Raw genomic sequence first — 16,152 nt, 5'->3', positions numbered from 1 at the left:
CCAGGGCCCTGGTGACCTTACAGGGCTGAGTCCCACTCTCCCTGACTCACTGCCACCACCACCCCCTTTCGCTCGTGCTCCGCTTGGCCGCCACACCTCCATCGCCATGAAATACGGCCCCTTCCCGGGGCGCTGCTCACACACTTGCCACTTTGATTCATCATCTCTCTTACTCTCTCTGTCCTTTATTTTTCTTTGGCCTTTGACTGCTTTTTGGGAGTTTATCATATTGAACTTTTATCCCTTTCCAGGAAACCCTATTCTTTTTTTCTTCCCTTTCACAATTAATAAATAATCGTAAGAGCACTTCTTTGGACAGAAGCACATCCTGCCTCCTAAACAGAGCTGCTGGAGCGTCTCTTTTGGGGCCCCTCCGGGCCTGTGAAGGGCACATCACCTGTCACTAGAAGGAGAGCATTTTGGTCCATCACTGCCATGCGTGGGTGGTGGGTGCCAACAGTGTTTTCAGTATCTGAGCTGCTCTCCATCCTACAAGACCGCTGTGCTTTCACAGCTATCCTCAGAGAAGGGACGGGAGGATGGAGTACTGGGCTGGGCGGTCTAAGTGCCAGGGTATGGACAGGGAAACAGAGGTAAGGCATCCGAGTGTGAGTGTGGGCTTTGGAAACAGACATGTTCAAGTCCCAGCCCTGGGATGCTGACCTCCTGTGGAGCCTTGAGCCTTGGATTCCCTGAGTACAATATGGAGGAAAATAATCCCTACCTCATGCATTGTTGTAAGGATTAAATGAGAAGAATACATACAACCATGCTTGGCATAGGGGCTGATATATAGTAACTGCTCAGTTAACAGGAGCTGGCATTATTAAGTCACAGCACTAGGCATGGCTCGGAGCCAGGGCTCCAGACCCCCTCGGCAGTTTCAACCACACAAAAAAGAGGAGCACAACTAGCCCTAAGCATCTCCAAGAAATAACGTGGGGCATTTAGGATCAAATTTTAAAAGTCACTGGAGTGAGCTGGAAAGAGTGGCTGACATGTCATCTACCAACACCAGGAAGTGACCTGCAGAGCGACCAGCAGGTAGCATTCACCTGTTTTCTGTCTCAGATCCACAACGCAAATGAACCCTTGCTACTTCAGAGGTTTTCAACAAATGCTTGCAGCAGTGATTCTAATACCTACTTTCTTTCCCAGAAGTCATGATTCTGAGGTCAGACCACAATCAACAGAGATTTCTGGAAAGGTATGAAATGCAAACTTATCTCATAATTTACAGGAAAGGGAACAGGAGGCTATTTTACCAGCAAGAACAGAGTCATTTCTTCAAAGTCAAAAAGAAATGGAAAAAAGGCAAATTTTAGGGAAGAGGAAGGGTGCCAGGTGAGACTGGATTGCATGAAGGTTTCCAAATTATTCCAGAATGTTTTGCGGGTTCCAATTTCTTTTTTCACAGTTGGATTGCTTTAAGGAAAATGTTGCATAAATCGGACTGTTTTATAATTAAATGGGACACAAATGAGATAATCTGGTCGTCAGAAAAAGATGACAGCTTTGTGACAGTCCTACTAGTTTAGAACTGGTTTTAAAAATACAACACCTTTATTGAGGTATAACTCACATAACTATAATCTATACATTTAAAGGTATAATCCAATGATTTTTAGTCCATTCAGAGTTATGCAGCCATCACTACAATCAATTTTAGAACATTTTCATCCCCTGTGTAGCTAGTTGTGAATTAACTTGGGGGTTACAAACACATGTATCCCCGACTATGCTGAATGAGCCCATCATCTGGCCTTTTCAAGAAACTCCCACTCCAGATTCTGCCATCTGTTCTGTGAGTAGTATAAAACATTTCATTCTTCATGTCAGGCCCGGCGCCAAGAACTATCCCTTCCAACAGAATTCATCAGAAAAATGTCCCAGGTCCAGTTTCTCCTTCCTTTTCACTAACGAGGGGAGGAGAGCTGGGCTGTTGCTGGGGGCCTGGGGCTAAACACCTTCCTGGGAAGCAGGACCGAGGTCTCGGGCCCCACTTATGTGGCCAGGGTGGAAACTGATCACAGAGGGGAATTGTGTGTCCAGCCAAACTGGCAGCAGATGTCACATGGACAGTAATGTTTTTATTCCTTGAGGATCTGGGCAGCCTGTGGGCCCAGGCATCAATGGCTCTCCCATCTGTGTGGGCTCCTGTCTGGGATGGATTCCTGCCCTCAGATCTCTCTGTTGCACACTGTCCCAGCTCTTGGCCGGTCCCTTCAGGGCCCCAATCACGGTCAGCAGTTCTGGACTATCTATGGCATCCACAGGGCCTGGGAGCTCCAAAGGGACAGATCTGTTTTGCTCACCCCTGAGTCCACAGCGAACAATGTCTAGCATGTAAAGGTGTACTGAAGACTTGTTGGCTCCATCCATCCATCCATCCATCGATCCATTGATCCATGCATCCATCCATGCATCCATCCATCCACCCAATGCCTTCTAAGCAACACCTATATGCCTCTCAGTACATCTCCAGGAGCTGGGCATTTAGCAGTAAACAAAACAGTGTCTGCCGTCTTGGAACTTACAGTTCAATAATGGGATGGGACGGGATTGGGGGGGTGGGGTGGGCAGACAATGAAGAAACAGAAACTGTTGGGAGGGAATGAGTGCGACAAAGAGAGTTAAGCAGGGCAGGGGGCGTCTGGAGGGCTGGGAGTGGGGCACAGGATGGTCAGGGAAGACCCCTCGCAGATAGCGAGGTCTGAGGAATGAGACAGAGGACAGAGCCGGGCAGGTACCTGGGACGACAGTGTTCTAAGCAGAGGCCAACCCAGTGCAGGTGCTGCAAGGCAGAGGCATGTGGCACAGTGGAGGCTCAGCTGAGGCCCCTGTGGCTGCCGTGGAGTGGCCAGGGGACAGTGGGAAGAGGCAAGGTCAGTCTTAGGAGCAGCAGAGGGAGCAGACTGTGTGGGACCTCGGGAGCCACTGTGAGGAATTTGGCTTTCGTCCTGAGTAAAATGGGAGACAGTGACGGATTTCAGCAGAGGACACACATGACCTGACTTACACCTGAAAAGGATCTCTCTAGCTACGGTGCTGAGAATACCAAATTGGCCATGGAGAGAAGCAGCACGACGGAATTTGAAGGCCAAGGTCAGGAGGCAGCAAACAACCTCCGGAAGGCCAAATCCCCAAATCAGGCAATGGGCCTGGTTTTATAAGTGAAGTGTGGCTGGAATGAGGCCCCGCCTGCTCATTTGCATATTGTCCGGCGAGGCTGCAGGTGGAGCCTCATTCTGACAGACATCACACGCCCCTTTAGGAAAAGTCAGTGAACCCCTGGCCTAGGGTATGGGGTGCAGTGGTGAGAGGGGACTGGATTGGGGCTGCACTTCCCAGACAGCGCTTGGGGCTGGGTGAGCTCTGGCCCTGGAATGGATAAGTGGTTTGGTCTCCAGCTGCTCTACGTGAAGACATGTTTTCCGCCGCATCTTCCTTCCAGCTAAGTGTGGGTCATGGGATCCCGTGGGCAGCCCAGCCTGGGGCTGGCCCCTGGGGACAGCTATTTGTGGTCATCTAGTGGGCAGCCTTTAGCCCCCCTGCTTGAAGTCCATCAGTGCTTCCCTGGGCCCTCTGATGAAGTCCAGGACGGTCGACAGGCACAGGGGGTCATGCCTGCGTGGGCTAATCTCCTGCCGCCTCCTGCCTGCATGGCTCAGGCTGCTTGCAGGACGCACATGCACACCATGGTTTTCACAGCCTGGGTACTGCTGCCTGCCCGGGACGCCCCACATTTAACCTAGCCCATCCGTCAAAACCTCCCTCAGGAGCCCTCCTTGCCCTCCAGTTCTGGGAGGGCCGGCGCCCCTGTCCTGGGCTCCCACACCATCATGCATGACCAGACTATGTAGCAAGAGTGGGTAAGGCGTCGTCTTCCTCAGGACACTGTGAACTCCCTGAGGGCAGGGTCTGTCTAGAACCTTCCACTCCCCAGTCTTGGCAGAGTGTGGCGCAGGGCAGTGCTCATAAGGTTTCCCGAAAGTGGGACAAGTTTGAAGAACTGGCCTCTCCTGAAACTGGGCCCAGGGTATCGAATACATCCTGCTCCTATACCAGACCCCCTGGTTCCCCCAAACTCGCTAAGCGGCAGCTGCTCTGATGGAGGAGAGCTCCTGACTGAGCACCCCGCAGCCTGCCAAGCTGTCAATCCATCTCTAGGCGACCACCGAGGCTGCTGGTCCATGGAGAAGGGACCTCGGTCATGCTGGGCCCCGTGTCATGCAAGCCCATGGTAGATGCTCGGTGAACATTTGAGGGTTAAAGGAATGACAATCAGGACACAGCATTTGACCCCAGTGGTCACCCAGAAACCTCTTGTAAAGCCACCTAAGAGGAATTCATCTCCGATCGTGTTCTCAAGACTGGGTGGACATTTGAACGAGCCAGGGCGAGTCACCAAACACAGTGACCCTCGTCTCACTGTTTTAACTGGGCTGCACTGGGCATGGACACTGGGGCTTCTCAAATGCTCTCCAAGGCGATTCTAGAAACACGTAGCCAGGATGGAGGGCACAGGGGTAGGCTGGCTTGGGCCAGGGCCTCAGGCGGAAGAAGATCTTGCCTGGGCTGGGACTCCATGCTTCCACAAGGGCTATGCCTCTGCCCCGGGCACCGTGGGGGCAGTGCCTGTGCGCCTCTCCAGCTGAGCGTAGGGGTTCTAGTTGACTGACTTCCTGATCACCTAGCTGGCCACCCCACGGAAGCTGCGGAGGTACAGGACCGTGGAAGGACAAGCCCACGTGCCTGGAGGACCAAGGAGCCGACCCGAAGGCTGTGCTGAGCTCAGGAGGCCCCATGACCCCGGTGGCGGTGGGAGAATGAGGCCACTCTCTAGCCTGAGGCTGGGGGGACGCCCTGGGAAGCTGGACAGTGCGCTCAGCCCCCTCGGCTTCTCGGGCACGGCACCGCTGTCCCTCATTTGGATGCGGTTCCTGACGGAGATTCAGGGACGTGCTTACTCTAAGATGGATGAAGTGAGGTGGAGAGTCAATCAACTGAGTGGTCTGCTGAGAAAGTGCCACATGCTGGGGACAGGAGACACTTTCAAGGCACAGTTTTGAGCTTCCGGCTGTTTGCAGATTTGAGGTCAATAACTTAGAAGGAATTCTCCTCCAGTGGGCTTGTTAGTTATGGGGCTCTGAGCCTTCTGGCAGGCCCCTGAGCCATGTCAGTAATAACAAAGGATACGGAAGAAGAGTAAAAATGAGAACATAGAGAGGGAGGCTATGAGCTGGAGTCAGAGTCAGGCAGAGGTAGGATGGACACCCGTGCAGCTGACTCGCTGTGCAAGTCCAGGTAAGTTACTTACCCACCCTGAGCCTCAGAAAACCTCAAATGCAAAATGAACACGTGCCTACCTCTCCCCAGGAGGTTCTGAAGGTGAGATAATGAATCCGTGAACATGCGTGGAACAGACCTTGAAGCACAGAAGGTGGACCACTGATGGGCAGCCAGGGGAGCCTGCTCCCCTCACTCTGTGGCTCAGTCCCTTCCTGACTCGGGGCCCCCGCACATGCTGTTCCTGCCTGGAACACCCTCTTAGCTCCCCATCCAGTATGTCCAATGAAACCTTCCACTGTCAACACGCACCACCTACTCAGGGAAGGCTTTCCCGATCCCCATTAGAGAAGGCCAGGTTCCCCGTTATCAACCAGTTATTTACTGGTAGGATTCTATGAATGACGCCTACTATTCTTATAAGATTGCAAGCTCCATGTGGCAGGGCCATACATGTCTTGTTTGCTCATGGCTGTCACCTCAAACCCAAGCACAGCACCTGGCACACAGTGGGTGCTCGATAAATGTTTGTAGAACAAAGGAATGAATGAAAAGGTGAACTCCACTGCTTTCCCCAAAACCCACCCATCTTTGTGGCTTCACGAAGGCAAAGAGCTAAAGAAGTCCCCAGACTCACATCACTGCAGGGCTTGACTATATTCTGCCAGCCCCAGAACTTTCCAGAAGGTTTCTAAATGTATCCTTGACCAGCAGACCTTAAATTTCTGCTGCAGAGGCTTCTGTGCTTGGCTGGTGCACCAGCATTTTCCATTGCAGATCAGCACCTTATTATGTACTTTTTAAAGAGTTCTGGCTGAGAGCCAGCCCGAGCTACAAAAAGTAGGAGAAAAAGCTGTTGATACATCACACCTATTGGGCAAATGTCAGTTGGCTTGAGGAGACCTAGACAACCACTTAGTGCTGCCAGCCAAGCACAGGCATCTCAGGCCTGATTTATCAGCAAGCTCTGACAGGTGTGCTCAGAAAACCCTTCTTGGCCCAGTAGTGAAAACTGGAGCTCAGGAACCACGTGTGAGGGGACATCACGTGTGAGTTGAGATTATGGTGTCTCAGCTTCCAACTGTGACTCCTCCAGGGTGAGGCCAAGAATTTCTTCAGGTCCCCAAGCCCTGAGTAGGATCCCTGGACACTGAACTGAGCAGACTGTGGGGTGAGGTGGCCTTGGAGTGACCGACACCACCACGTAGTCACCGTGTGACTTAACCTCTGGGCCTCAGCCGCCTCACCTGTTAGGTGGGGGTGGTACAGGGCCTTCCCCCGCAGGCTGCCATGACCCCTGAGTGTGGAGACACCTAGCCTGAGGCTAGCAACGTGGCGAGCCTCAAGAAACCCTCTTCAGTGCTGCCCGAGCCGCTGAGACATTTCAACCTCGGAACGGCTCAGCGGGGCAGAGGTCCAAGCACATTACTGATTCTTGGAGGTGCGAGCTGGCTGGTCACCTCGCCTCTCCAGCCTCAGTTTCTCCATCTCCCCCTCCTCGTGGTGTTACTGAGATCACGAGTGGGAAATGCTCTGCCAACCCTGAGGTGCTACGTGACGTGCGGGGAGAGCCCCAGCCTCAGGAGCAGATCTGTCACAACCTGGCAAGCTGTACCCAAACACATCACCGACCATGCTAGCTAAGGGTGTACCCCTGCCCACCTGGCTCCAGGCTCCTGGGTGGACCCCAACGGCCCCCGCACCGCTGTCTCCAATCTACTCCCCACCCAGCAGCCACGCAAGCGCAGACAGACACCAATCAGGCGCAGCCCTCCCCCGAGCGCTCAGTATGAAATCCACACGCCCTCCCCAGGCCGGCCCCCTCCCACCTCGGCCACCTGCTCCCCTACCCCCGCACCTTACTTCCTGCGTTCCAGCGCATGGGTCCTGTAGGCAACACCCCTGTGGTGACTGCCCCCATGATCTCTAGTACAACGGTCACCCCATTTCTATGTGTGCTCCCCCACGTGGCCGTCGGCCGCAGTAGGTGCTGGAAGACTGCATGCCGCCTACGGGGGCTCCTTCTTTGGTGGCTCTATCAGGGCAGCTGCCCAGAAGTGCCCTTGCCTGGCAGAGCCTGAGGGCACTGGGGAGATTACATGCAAGCTCCCTGCGGAGCGGCCTGGAGGAGCTGGGCCAGCTGCCCTGCGAGGGGAGGGGAGCGGGCTGCTCGAGCCCTCTGGCTCCCCCCCGCCCCTCAACAAGCAGCTGTTGAGATACTGGGACAGCGTGAGGCACCCACAGGGCTGAGCTGCCCCAGCGAGGCAGGTCCTATCATCAGCCCCATTTGACAGAAGAGGAGACTGAGGCTCAGGGGCCTTACGGAACTTCCTGACATCACACAGCTGTTGATGGGCAGGTACCGAGTTAGACCCAGATGGGCCGACTCCAGGACGTGTGCCCCTGACTTTCTTGTGGCAAGGGCTCCCTGGCAGGGACGTGGCAGGTTTGAACAGCATGGTGGCACACACTGGTGCCCAAATGCTGGTATCCTTTAAGTGGCTTGAGGCCAGCAGCTTCCTGTGGGTGTCCCAGCTGGCATGGAGGGCCCCTCGGCTGACCCAGTGGGGCCAGGAGTCAGTACAGGGTGGTTTCTGCATTTGCTCTCTGCTCAGGGTGGGGTGAAGAGATCAGAGAGGGGACGATGAGCGGGCCGCAGCCTCCCCCAGGCCCGGGCACTATTACAGGGTGCTAGGATGCTGCTCTGAGCGGGTGGACATCTCCCTTGGGCATCGGGCAGGAAATCTGGCACACACACACAAAGCGTTTATCCAAAACACCCAAGATTTTATAAATGTCAACTATTTCAGAACATTCTCCAGTTTACTAAAAGTGGGGGGGCAGGGGGCGGTTTAGGGGAGGCTCATTCCATCACATTGACAGGGACCTGCTCGATTCAAGAAGCTGGAGGGTGCATGGGACCCAGCACCTGAGGCCCAACTGTAGCTGATGAAGTCAACACACTCAGAAAGCCACAACAAAGGGCAGCTTTACCCCAGAAGCACCACGGAGGCTTCAAGTCAACTTAGCAGGAAAGGAAAGAACACCGAGCAGGAGATAATCTCTTTCTCAGGAAGCAGGCAGAAGCATTAGAAAGAGAAGGCGTCGGAAACCAGGCTCAGTCTCTCTGGGACACGGGGCAAGGGACTCTGCTTTTGACTTCTGCTTGCCCATCTGCAAAAGTGGGATTAGTCACAGGACAGTTTTCACATATTTACCTCCTGATTTTCTGTAAAGCAACTGGCCTAGTGCCTAGCACATAGCTGGCATTCAATAAAAGGGACTTTTATCCTGGAGCCTTAAAAAAAACCTGTGACGCTAGAAGTACGTACCACATACACCACGCACCTGAATTTTTATAAACTCACAAATATTTTGGCGGGAGTCACTGCAAAGCACAGTCTGAACTTAGTATTTCACACAGTTAAAGTGTCTACTCTCAAATCATGTTGTAAGGATGCAGCTTTCAAGGACTTGAGTTCACAGCAGGCAGAGACAGGGACAGAGTAAAACAATTCATCAGCCCCAATTTGATGGGCTTTGGAATGTTTTTGTGATTACTCTGGGGCTTAAAGGAAGTAGGCTGGTTAAGTGTGAAAGATGTCACAAAACAGCCATTCCCGTTATGCTGGGATAATATTGACTTCTGGCCCTTTGGGGATTTGAGATGTTAAAAAAAAAAAAAAACTCTGTGTGTGTGTTTTTGGAGAAAAGCACACTTATACAAAATGCCATAGCTGGACAGCCACAAATAAAGGAAGCTGTATTTCAGTCATGGGATGCTGGCTACAGAGAGAAAAGTATCCCAGAGAGCCGGACCCTCAGCAGGGGTGCCAGGAGGTAGGGGCAGACCCCACTGGTGGCTCTGTCCTGCCACCACACTCTGTCTGCGACAACAAGCCATGGGTGCGCTGGCCCTTGGAGACCCCTGCCAGCCCCTGGGAACTTTTCCAATCATCACAGCTCCTGAAGGCCTTCTGGATAGAAAAACATCCACAAGTAATGAGGATTTTCCTGGGTCAGAAGTTGGGATCATCAAAATGCCCTTGTTAAATACACAGAGAACATTCCGAGAGAAACTGAGGCTCCTTGATATTTTGCCTGAAACTAGCCCTGTGGCCCTCCACCCACCCACTTCACTGGTCACCAAATCCTGTTAGTTCCACGGCCTACATATTTCTGGACTCGCTTCATGTTTCTTACCCCAGGGAAATCCTTATGCAAGGGGCCAGGGAGGCGCTCCTATTTGCTAAAGACAAAAAATTGGCCACAACCTGAACATCCATCGATGGGAGACTGGCTAAATAAACAACAGTTTGCCCACATGACAGACTGCTCCGCAGCAGTCAAAAATGAATGAGGGCACTCTTATGAACTCACATAAAACAAATGCAAGACATACTGCTGAGCGAAAATAGCATTCATTTAGGTTAAAAAAAAAAGACAATATAATACTATAGTACAAGTATAGTACGTAAATGCCCTGAAAAGGTATTGAAGGATATATACCAAGCTAAGGAAGAGGGTACCTCTGTGGAGACTTGTTCTCATCCATAAGATGGGCACAGCCTCAAACTGCACCGGTGGTGAGCGCCAAGGGAGGGTGCTTCGCTCCTTTCTGGCACCTCTGTCTCCCCTGCCCTTCCAACTCCAGTCAATCAAAACCCAAGCCTCCCGACTCATCACTCCTCTTCCTTAGTCCCTTCCCTGTTGCTTCCAGGATAAAAGTACAACCCTTCAGCAGGGCCAGAAGCCCTTCACCATCTGACCCCGTCTAGCTTTCCAGGCTGTGTCTAATCATGTCTCACGGCCGTGACATCAAATGTTACCTGCTCCCTCAAGCCTTCGCACGTGTTATCCCCACCATGCCCGCCTCTCTGCTCTGCACGACCTGTTTATAAGTCCTTCTCCCTGATCTGGTCCTCTTTATATGTAGCTCTGCACAGCATTTATTTACTTCACGAGAGACCTCAGAAAGATCCTCCCTTTCCCGACCCTAGTTAGCGTATGCATCATGTAACTTCCTTGGAATTTTTAAAGTCCTTAAAAAAAAAAAAGCCAGTTCTTCCCTCACCTGTCCCCCGCCCCCAGTTCCTTCTCTCCTGGTGGTCTCCTACCCCGGCCCCTAGGAGCTGCCATGCTTTGAGGGGGCCGTCTAGGGCACAGAGGAGAGGACATGTGGAAGACCCAATGACTTAGGCCTCTGTGAACCTGTGAGTGCTATAATTGTGTCCCGTCCCCACCTTCTGTTTTGGCTCTTCTCCCGCTTTGCAGGTCCTCGTGAATTAACAACTCTCCCTCCAGCTGTCTGTACACTAAGCAATGCCGCTTACTTGGCATCTCATCCTCTTAGATCTCAACGTGGGCACTATGACTGATTCTTGGGAAGTGGTAAAGTGGTACTCAAACCCTGTTCCAGGGGGAACCCTGGGGTTCCTTGAGCAAGTCGGGAGATATTTTAAGGCAAAAAAAAAAAAAAGGTCAAATCAAATCAAAGTGGTCTTTTTCCAATTCAGAGATAAAATTAAGGGCTAGAATTTTCTCAGTTTCTGAGTTTTATCCCACAAACGAGCCTTCGATCCTTAGCATTTGTAATCACTTGTCTGCTAATGATAACTTGCAGTTAATAAAACAAATGACTCAGCAGCAAAAAAGAAACATCAATAGGAAAAGGCTTGGAAAGTTTCTTCAAATAACTTTATGGACTTTCCCTTTAGACGCGGAGACTTGCATCCACAGAATACGGTCACATTCTCTGCTGGTTTCTGTGCTCCTGGAACGGGAGACAGCGATAGTTCCCAGGGTTCCTGAAGCACACCTGATCCTCAGGTGTTCTGCCACCGGATAATCTTCAGGACTGAAGACACAGGGGTTCGTGGAGTGGGAAGCCGACGGGCCAGGTGCTCCCCTTCTCTGAGCTCCGGTTTCCTGGTCAGCACACTGAGGAAAGGCGCCAGCCCCCAAGGGCTGTTGCGAGGCTCAGTGGGAACTGCCCGGCTCAGGCAGGCGTGGAGTCAATGATGGCAGCCAGTGTCAGGGGTGCACGGGTATGTGCTGGGCCCGGGGCTGCAGGGGACATGTCTCTGTTCGTCTCTGGCCCTGGCTCTGCCTCTAGAGCTGTGGGACCTCAGGCAAATCATGTGACCAGAATTCTCATGGCCCTTCTGCAGGGGAAAGGAAATTCTGCCCTGGTGTTTTATCAGCACCTGATGAAAGCCTTTCTGAAATGAGCAAATCTGTACAACTGCGGGGTGTTTTTTTTTTTTTGTTATTTACAGCAGGAGGGGCCCCTGGATTATTAAGTTTGTGCAAACTGATTTCACGTGTAGAAAGGGAACTTATCATTTGGGGTCCCAAGGGTCAGCCTTGACTAATAACAACGACCATAAAAAATACTGAGATAACCTTTACTGCACGCTGCACAAGGGGAGGCAATTGTTCCAGGCACTTATGTGAATTAACTCATTTTATGCTCACGGGAGCTTAATGAGGTAGGTGACATTTCCATCCTCACTTTTTTTTCCTTTTTAATTGTGGTAAAATACACATAACATAAAATGTACCACCTTAACTATTATTTAGCGCACAGTTCAGTCGTGTTAAGTACATTCACACTGCTAAGAATCATCCCCATTTTTTATATGAATAAACAGGCCCAGAGGGGTGACTAACTGGCCCAAGGCCACGTAACGAGGATGAGGTGGAGCCAGGACTTGAACCTGACTGTCTGCTCCAGGGCTGTGCTAAGCCACCTCCTTCGCTGACTCTCACCTGGGCAAGCACTGCTGCTGAGAAAAGAAACCCCACAAAGGATGAACAGAAAGAACAACGGGTCAGGACACCGGACAGTCTATCCTTTCTATCTTTTCTTGGTACTTTTCCATCTTTCCAATTGCTCTGCAATTAACGTACTTCACTTATACTAAGAAGTCCGGAGTCGAGAAGTGACAGGAGCTGCGCTCTGGGGGCGGGGACAGGCACGCACACGAGTAGCTGTGCCGCTTGCTCTGGAACACGCCTGCCTGTCCTGTGCTGCCAGCGAGGCTGCCCCGTGTGGGCCTGCCCGAGCCCACAGAACAATCCAAGGTGTAGCCAAGGTCAAATGGCAGCATGAAGCTGGGGTTTTGGTCTCTTCCCACACCCCACTGCCTGGGCTCCCAAGCTTTTCTCTGCCGGCAACCCACTCCCTGATGCACCGTCATTGCCAGAAGGCTCCAGGGCACTCAGCTGCTTCAGCATCGGAGGTGGGTAATGACCTCGACAAGTGAAGCGACACTCAATTCTTCGGAACTCTTTTCTCCTCCCAGCCTCCGCGTCCCCGGAAAAGCCTGTCTGGAGCACGATGGCTGGCTCTGCCTACTGAGTGCTCATTTCACAAGAGGGCTCCTCAGACAAGTGCTGGTGTGTCTACTGGGAAAGTGTCTTTGGGGGGTGCACGTTTCAGGGGGAAACACTGTGGGCCCTGGTTTGGGAACGTGGTTCCTTCCGAGGCCTGCGTGCTCCCAGCCTGACAGTATCCTCAGGCTCTCTCTTCACGGCTGCCCTGGGGACTCCGAGACGCAGCCTGGCAAGCAGGAACCCCATGGACTCAGCTCAGCCACTTGAAGGCTGATCTCTTAGACACAATTGCCAGACAGCTTTGAAAGAAGCACAAATCCTGCTACTTTTGCTCAGGCAGGATTCTGAAATCTCGTTTCTGCTTTTTGTTCGTGAAAGACCAGGAACAAATTTGTACGAGGATGGCCTTTGAGCGACCCTGACCCTAGCCTGGTTCGGAAGCGGCGGCTCTGGGAGAAGAGTGTCTTTCTGCATCGCAGCTTTGCAGGTTTGTCCCTGATCCAGTGGAGGCGGGCTTGGAGCGGGAGGACTCGGGAGCAGGTGTGTCACACAGAAGACAGGGATGCGGAGCGCTCTGCCTGGGCCAGGGCCACCCAAGAGTCCCCTCTCTCCTGAGGTTCTGTCCTACCAACCTCTCACGTGGCAGAGCCGTCAGGTGGAGCTGCTCAGCCATCACCAAGCCAGCCTTGAAGCAAATGGTCTTCAGAGGCAGGAAGTGGAGGTAGGGATCTCGGCCACCCGTGGGAGCTCTGTGGGCTTGGTCTGAGCCTGTTTCCTACCTGTACAGCAGAGCAAGTGATACGCGCTTCCAGAGCTGTGCGGAGGATAGAATTAATGTATACAAAGTGCCCGGCACAGTTAATTCTTCCAGTCAAACTGTACCCCACACTTCCAGAAATAGATGACTTTTCTGTCCGAAACATGCTGAGGGTTGGAGCCAGCAATGTGGTTTTGCCTGATACCACTGAGGCCGCGGGTGGGGAGAAGTCACTTCGGGAGCATCAAAACTGAGTCAGGAATGAAAGGGACTGGAGGTGGTGGCAGTGGGGGCTCAGGGTGTGACCTGGGCAGGCCTGCGTTCAAAGCCTTGCTGCGGACGGTATCGGGTGTGTGTGACCTTGGGTGGGTGGCTTCCTCGTATGTACAAGAGGAAAATGGTAAAACCTTCCTTCTGAGGCAGATCAAATAAGAACCCTGCATAAAGTGCTTAGCAGCTCTATATATTTTGCTTTAAATAAAAAAAACAAAGGCCTCGGGGGTCAGATTCAAGTTTCTGTAACTCACCAACCCAGTGGCCCGAGGCTCTGACCAGGAAGCTGGGGTCTGGGAGGGGTTAACATGGGGCTAGGGAGACTGGAGGGAGGTGGTGGGGGAGGGCTCTCCTTCCCATGTGACTCCAGAAAGGGTATTTCTTCCCCTTGGACGAGATGGTAGGAGAGAGCTGGCTCCAGTTTTATAATCGGAAACAAGAAAAATAACAGGCCTAAAAAATTAGTTTCTGGAGAACACTGCCACGAGATGACATTAGCACCTAGTATGTTCTCCCCAGGGGAGAAGTCAGAACTGAGGTCTATGAATTAAACATCGATTTTTTTTCTCCCTTTCTTTTTTTTTTTTTTTTTTCCGGATGTCAGTCGAGGCTTTGTGGTCAGCTGGGCTGGCTCCCTGTGCACTGTAATCTTGCATTCTTCCTCAGTTACTCAGCTGCCAAAGGCTGGCTCTGGAACCGCACTGCCTTTCCACAGAACTATTTAGTGTTCTGGGTCAGTGACTGATAAGGCCGCTTTGTTTGCCTTTGACAAAGATCACACCTATGGAAAGCACAGCACTGGCCCTCGTGCTCAGTGATTCCGATGTTTGCCCAGAGACAGATGGCGCCCTGAATCCAGTGGGATAAGAAGTGAGGGAAGCTGACTCTCCCCCTGGCACCCCGAGCCCCAACCGACTGGGGCCGGAGCCAGACCCAGGTGCGAGCGAGGCAAGTCACAGTCTGCTGGGAACAATTCACCTGTCCGAGCCTCCAGCTACCAATCCACGTCCCCACCCGCCTTCGACAGTCACTGAGCACCTGCTCGCTCATGAAGTGTCAGCCATCGAGGGCAGGACGAACAGGGCCCCAGAACCTTCTATCCTAGCGCAGGGCAGTGATGCAGATGAGAAGACAAGTGGGCAACTTCAGTGAAAGGTGAGGGCTCTGAAGACTGTGGGAAAGCAGCTCCTCAAAAAGTTAAATTCGTTTTCGACCCAGCAATTCCACTCCTAGGTAGATGGCCCAAAAGGCCGAACGTTGGTGCTCAAACAAAAACTCATACACACACACTCGTAGCGGCACTATTCACATTGGCTAAAAGGTGGAGACAACCCCCATGGCCACCAACAGGTGTAAGAATGGATAAATCAAAGGAGGTCTATCCACACAACGGGCTGTTATTTGGCCATGAAAAGGGATGAAGCTCTGACATATGCCACAATGCGGATGAACCTCCAAAACATCATGCTAAGTTAAAGAAGCCAGAAACAAAAGGTCACACATTGTAGGGTTTGTATGAAATATCCAGAAGAGATAAATCCAGAGACAGAGTGGATGAGTGAGTGCCAGAAGCCTGGGGGGAGAGGGGATGGGGAGTGACGGCTTAGTGGGTACAGGGTTGATTGGGGCTGAGGAAAATGTTTTGGAACTAGTAGAGGGGATGGTGGCACAAGACTGTTAAGGTACCAAATGCCACTGAGTTGTATACTGTCAAATGGTTAATTTTACGCTATATGAATTCCACCTCAATTGAAAAACTAAAACCCAGCTGCTGCACAGAGGGGGACTGGGGTGGGTGGGGCCCCTGGGGAGGCCTCCGAACAGGAATGTGAGCAGAGCCCTGAACGCTGAGAAGGCACCAGCCTCACAGAGGGTTTCAGGTTCCAGCCAGAGGGCAGCGCGAGGACAGAGGTCCTGAATAGGACACGCCTGGCCCTCGCGAGGTGCAGACAGAAAGCCAATGGGGCTGAAATGCTGGGTTGTTTTATTATCTGCAAAGAGAGCCCAGGACAGAGAAGAGAGAGGAGCTGATTGTGGAAAGGGGGCAGGGGCCAGACTGCAACAGGACTATCCTGAACAGGGTAGAGGGCAGTGAAAGAGGCAGACCGTCCCTTCCCTGGAGCTAAAAGGCTGGTGGGGGGCAGCTGATTGTCCTCAGCTGGGGAAGGGTCACTTTTTTTAAACATGTCGCTGAGCCCCCGTCAGTGAGGGCCAGTGGGTGTCAACCTGCTTGGCTGTCCCACTCCGATCCCCGTAACACGCTGGGTTCTAGAGCCCTTCTGTTTGGGTAAGAATTAGGAAGGGCCTGGGTAGGACCCGAGCCAGAGGACGGTGGTATTCTGTCACCAGCCCTCCCACCCCCAGGTGAACGCCTGTGAGCAGCCTCTGGGCCAGAAGGAGCCCACAAGGGGTCAGGGAGGCCAGAGCCCCGGCCCATGGACTGGAGCCCACTGCCCCCTGATGCCCAGGGTTACTTCCGGGAACAGCCTCTGCTC

The 16,152-nt window shown here is 52.5% G+C and overlaps 1 protein-coding gene across 11 annotated transcripts in view; it reads right to left on the bottom strand.

Annotated features, from left to right (window-relative positions):
* The window catches only part of CLEC16A (C-type lectin domain containing 16A), a 207,838-nt gene that overhangs the window by 30,162 nt on the left and 161,524 nt on the right, over positions 1 to 16,152 (bottom strand). The window lies entirely within an intron of this gene.

Source organism: Eubalaena glacialis, chromosome 13 (assembly GCF_028564815.1).
Source record: "Eubalaena glacialis isolate mEubGla1 chromosome 13, mEubGla1.1.hap2.+ XY, whole genome shotgun sequence".
Classification (NCBI taxonomy): Eukaryota; Metazoa; Chordata; class Mammalia; order Artiodactyla; family Balaenidae; genus Eubalaena; species Eubalaena glacialis.
Note: the sequence above shows the minus strand (reverse complement) of the source record. Positions and strands in the feature narration are given on the sequence as shown.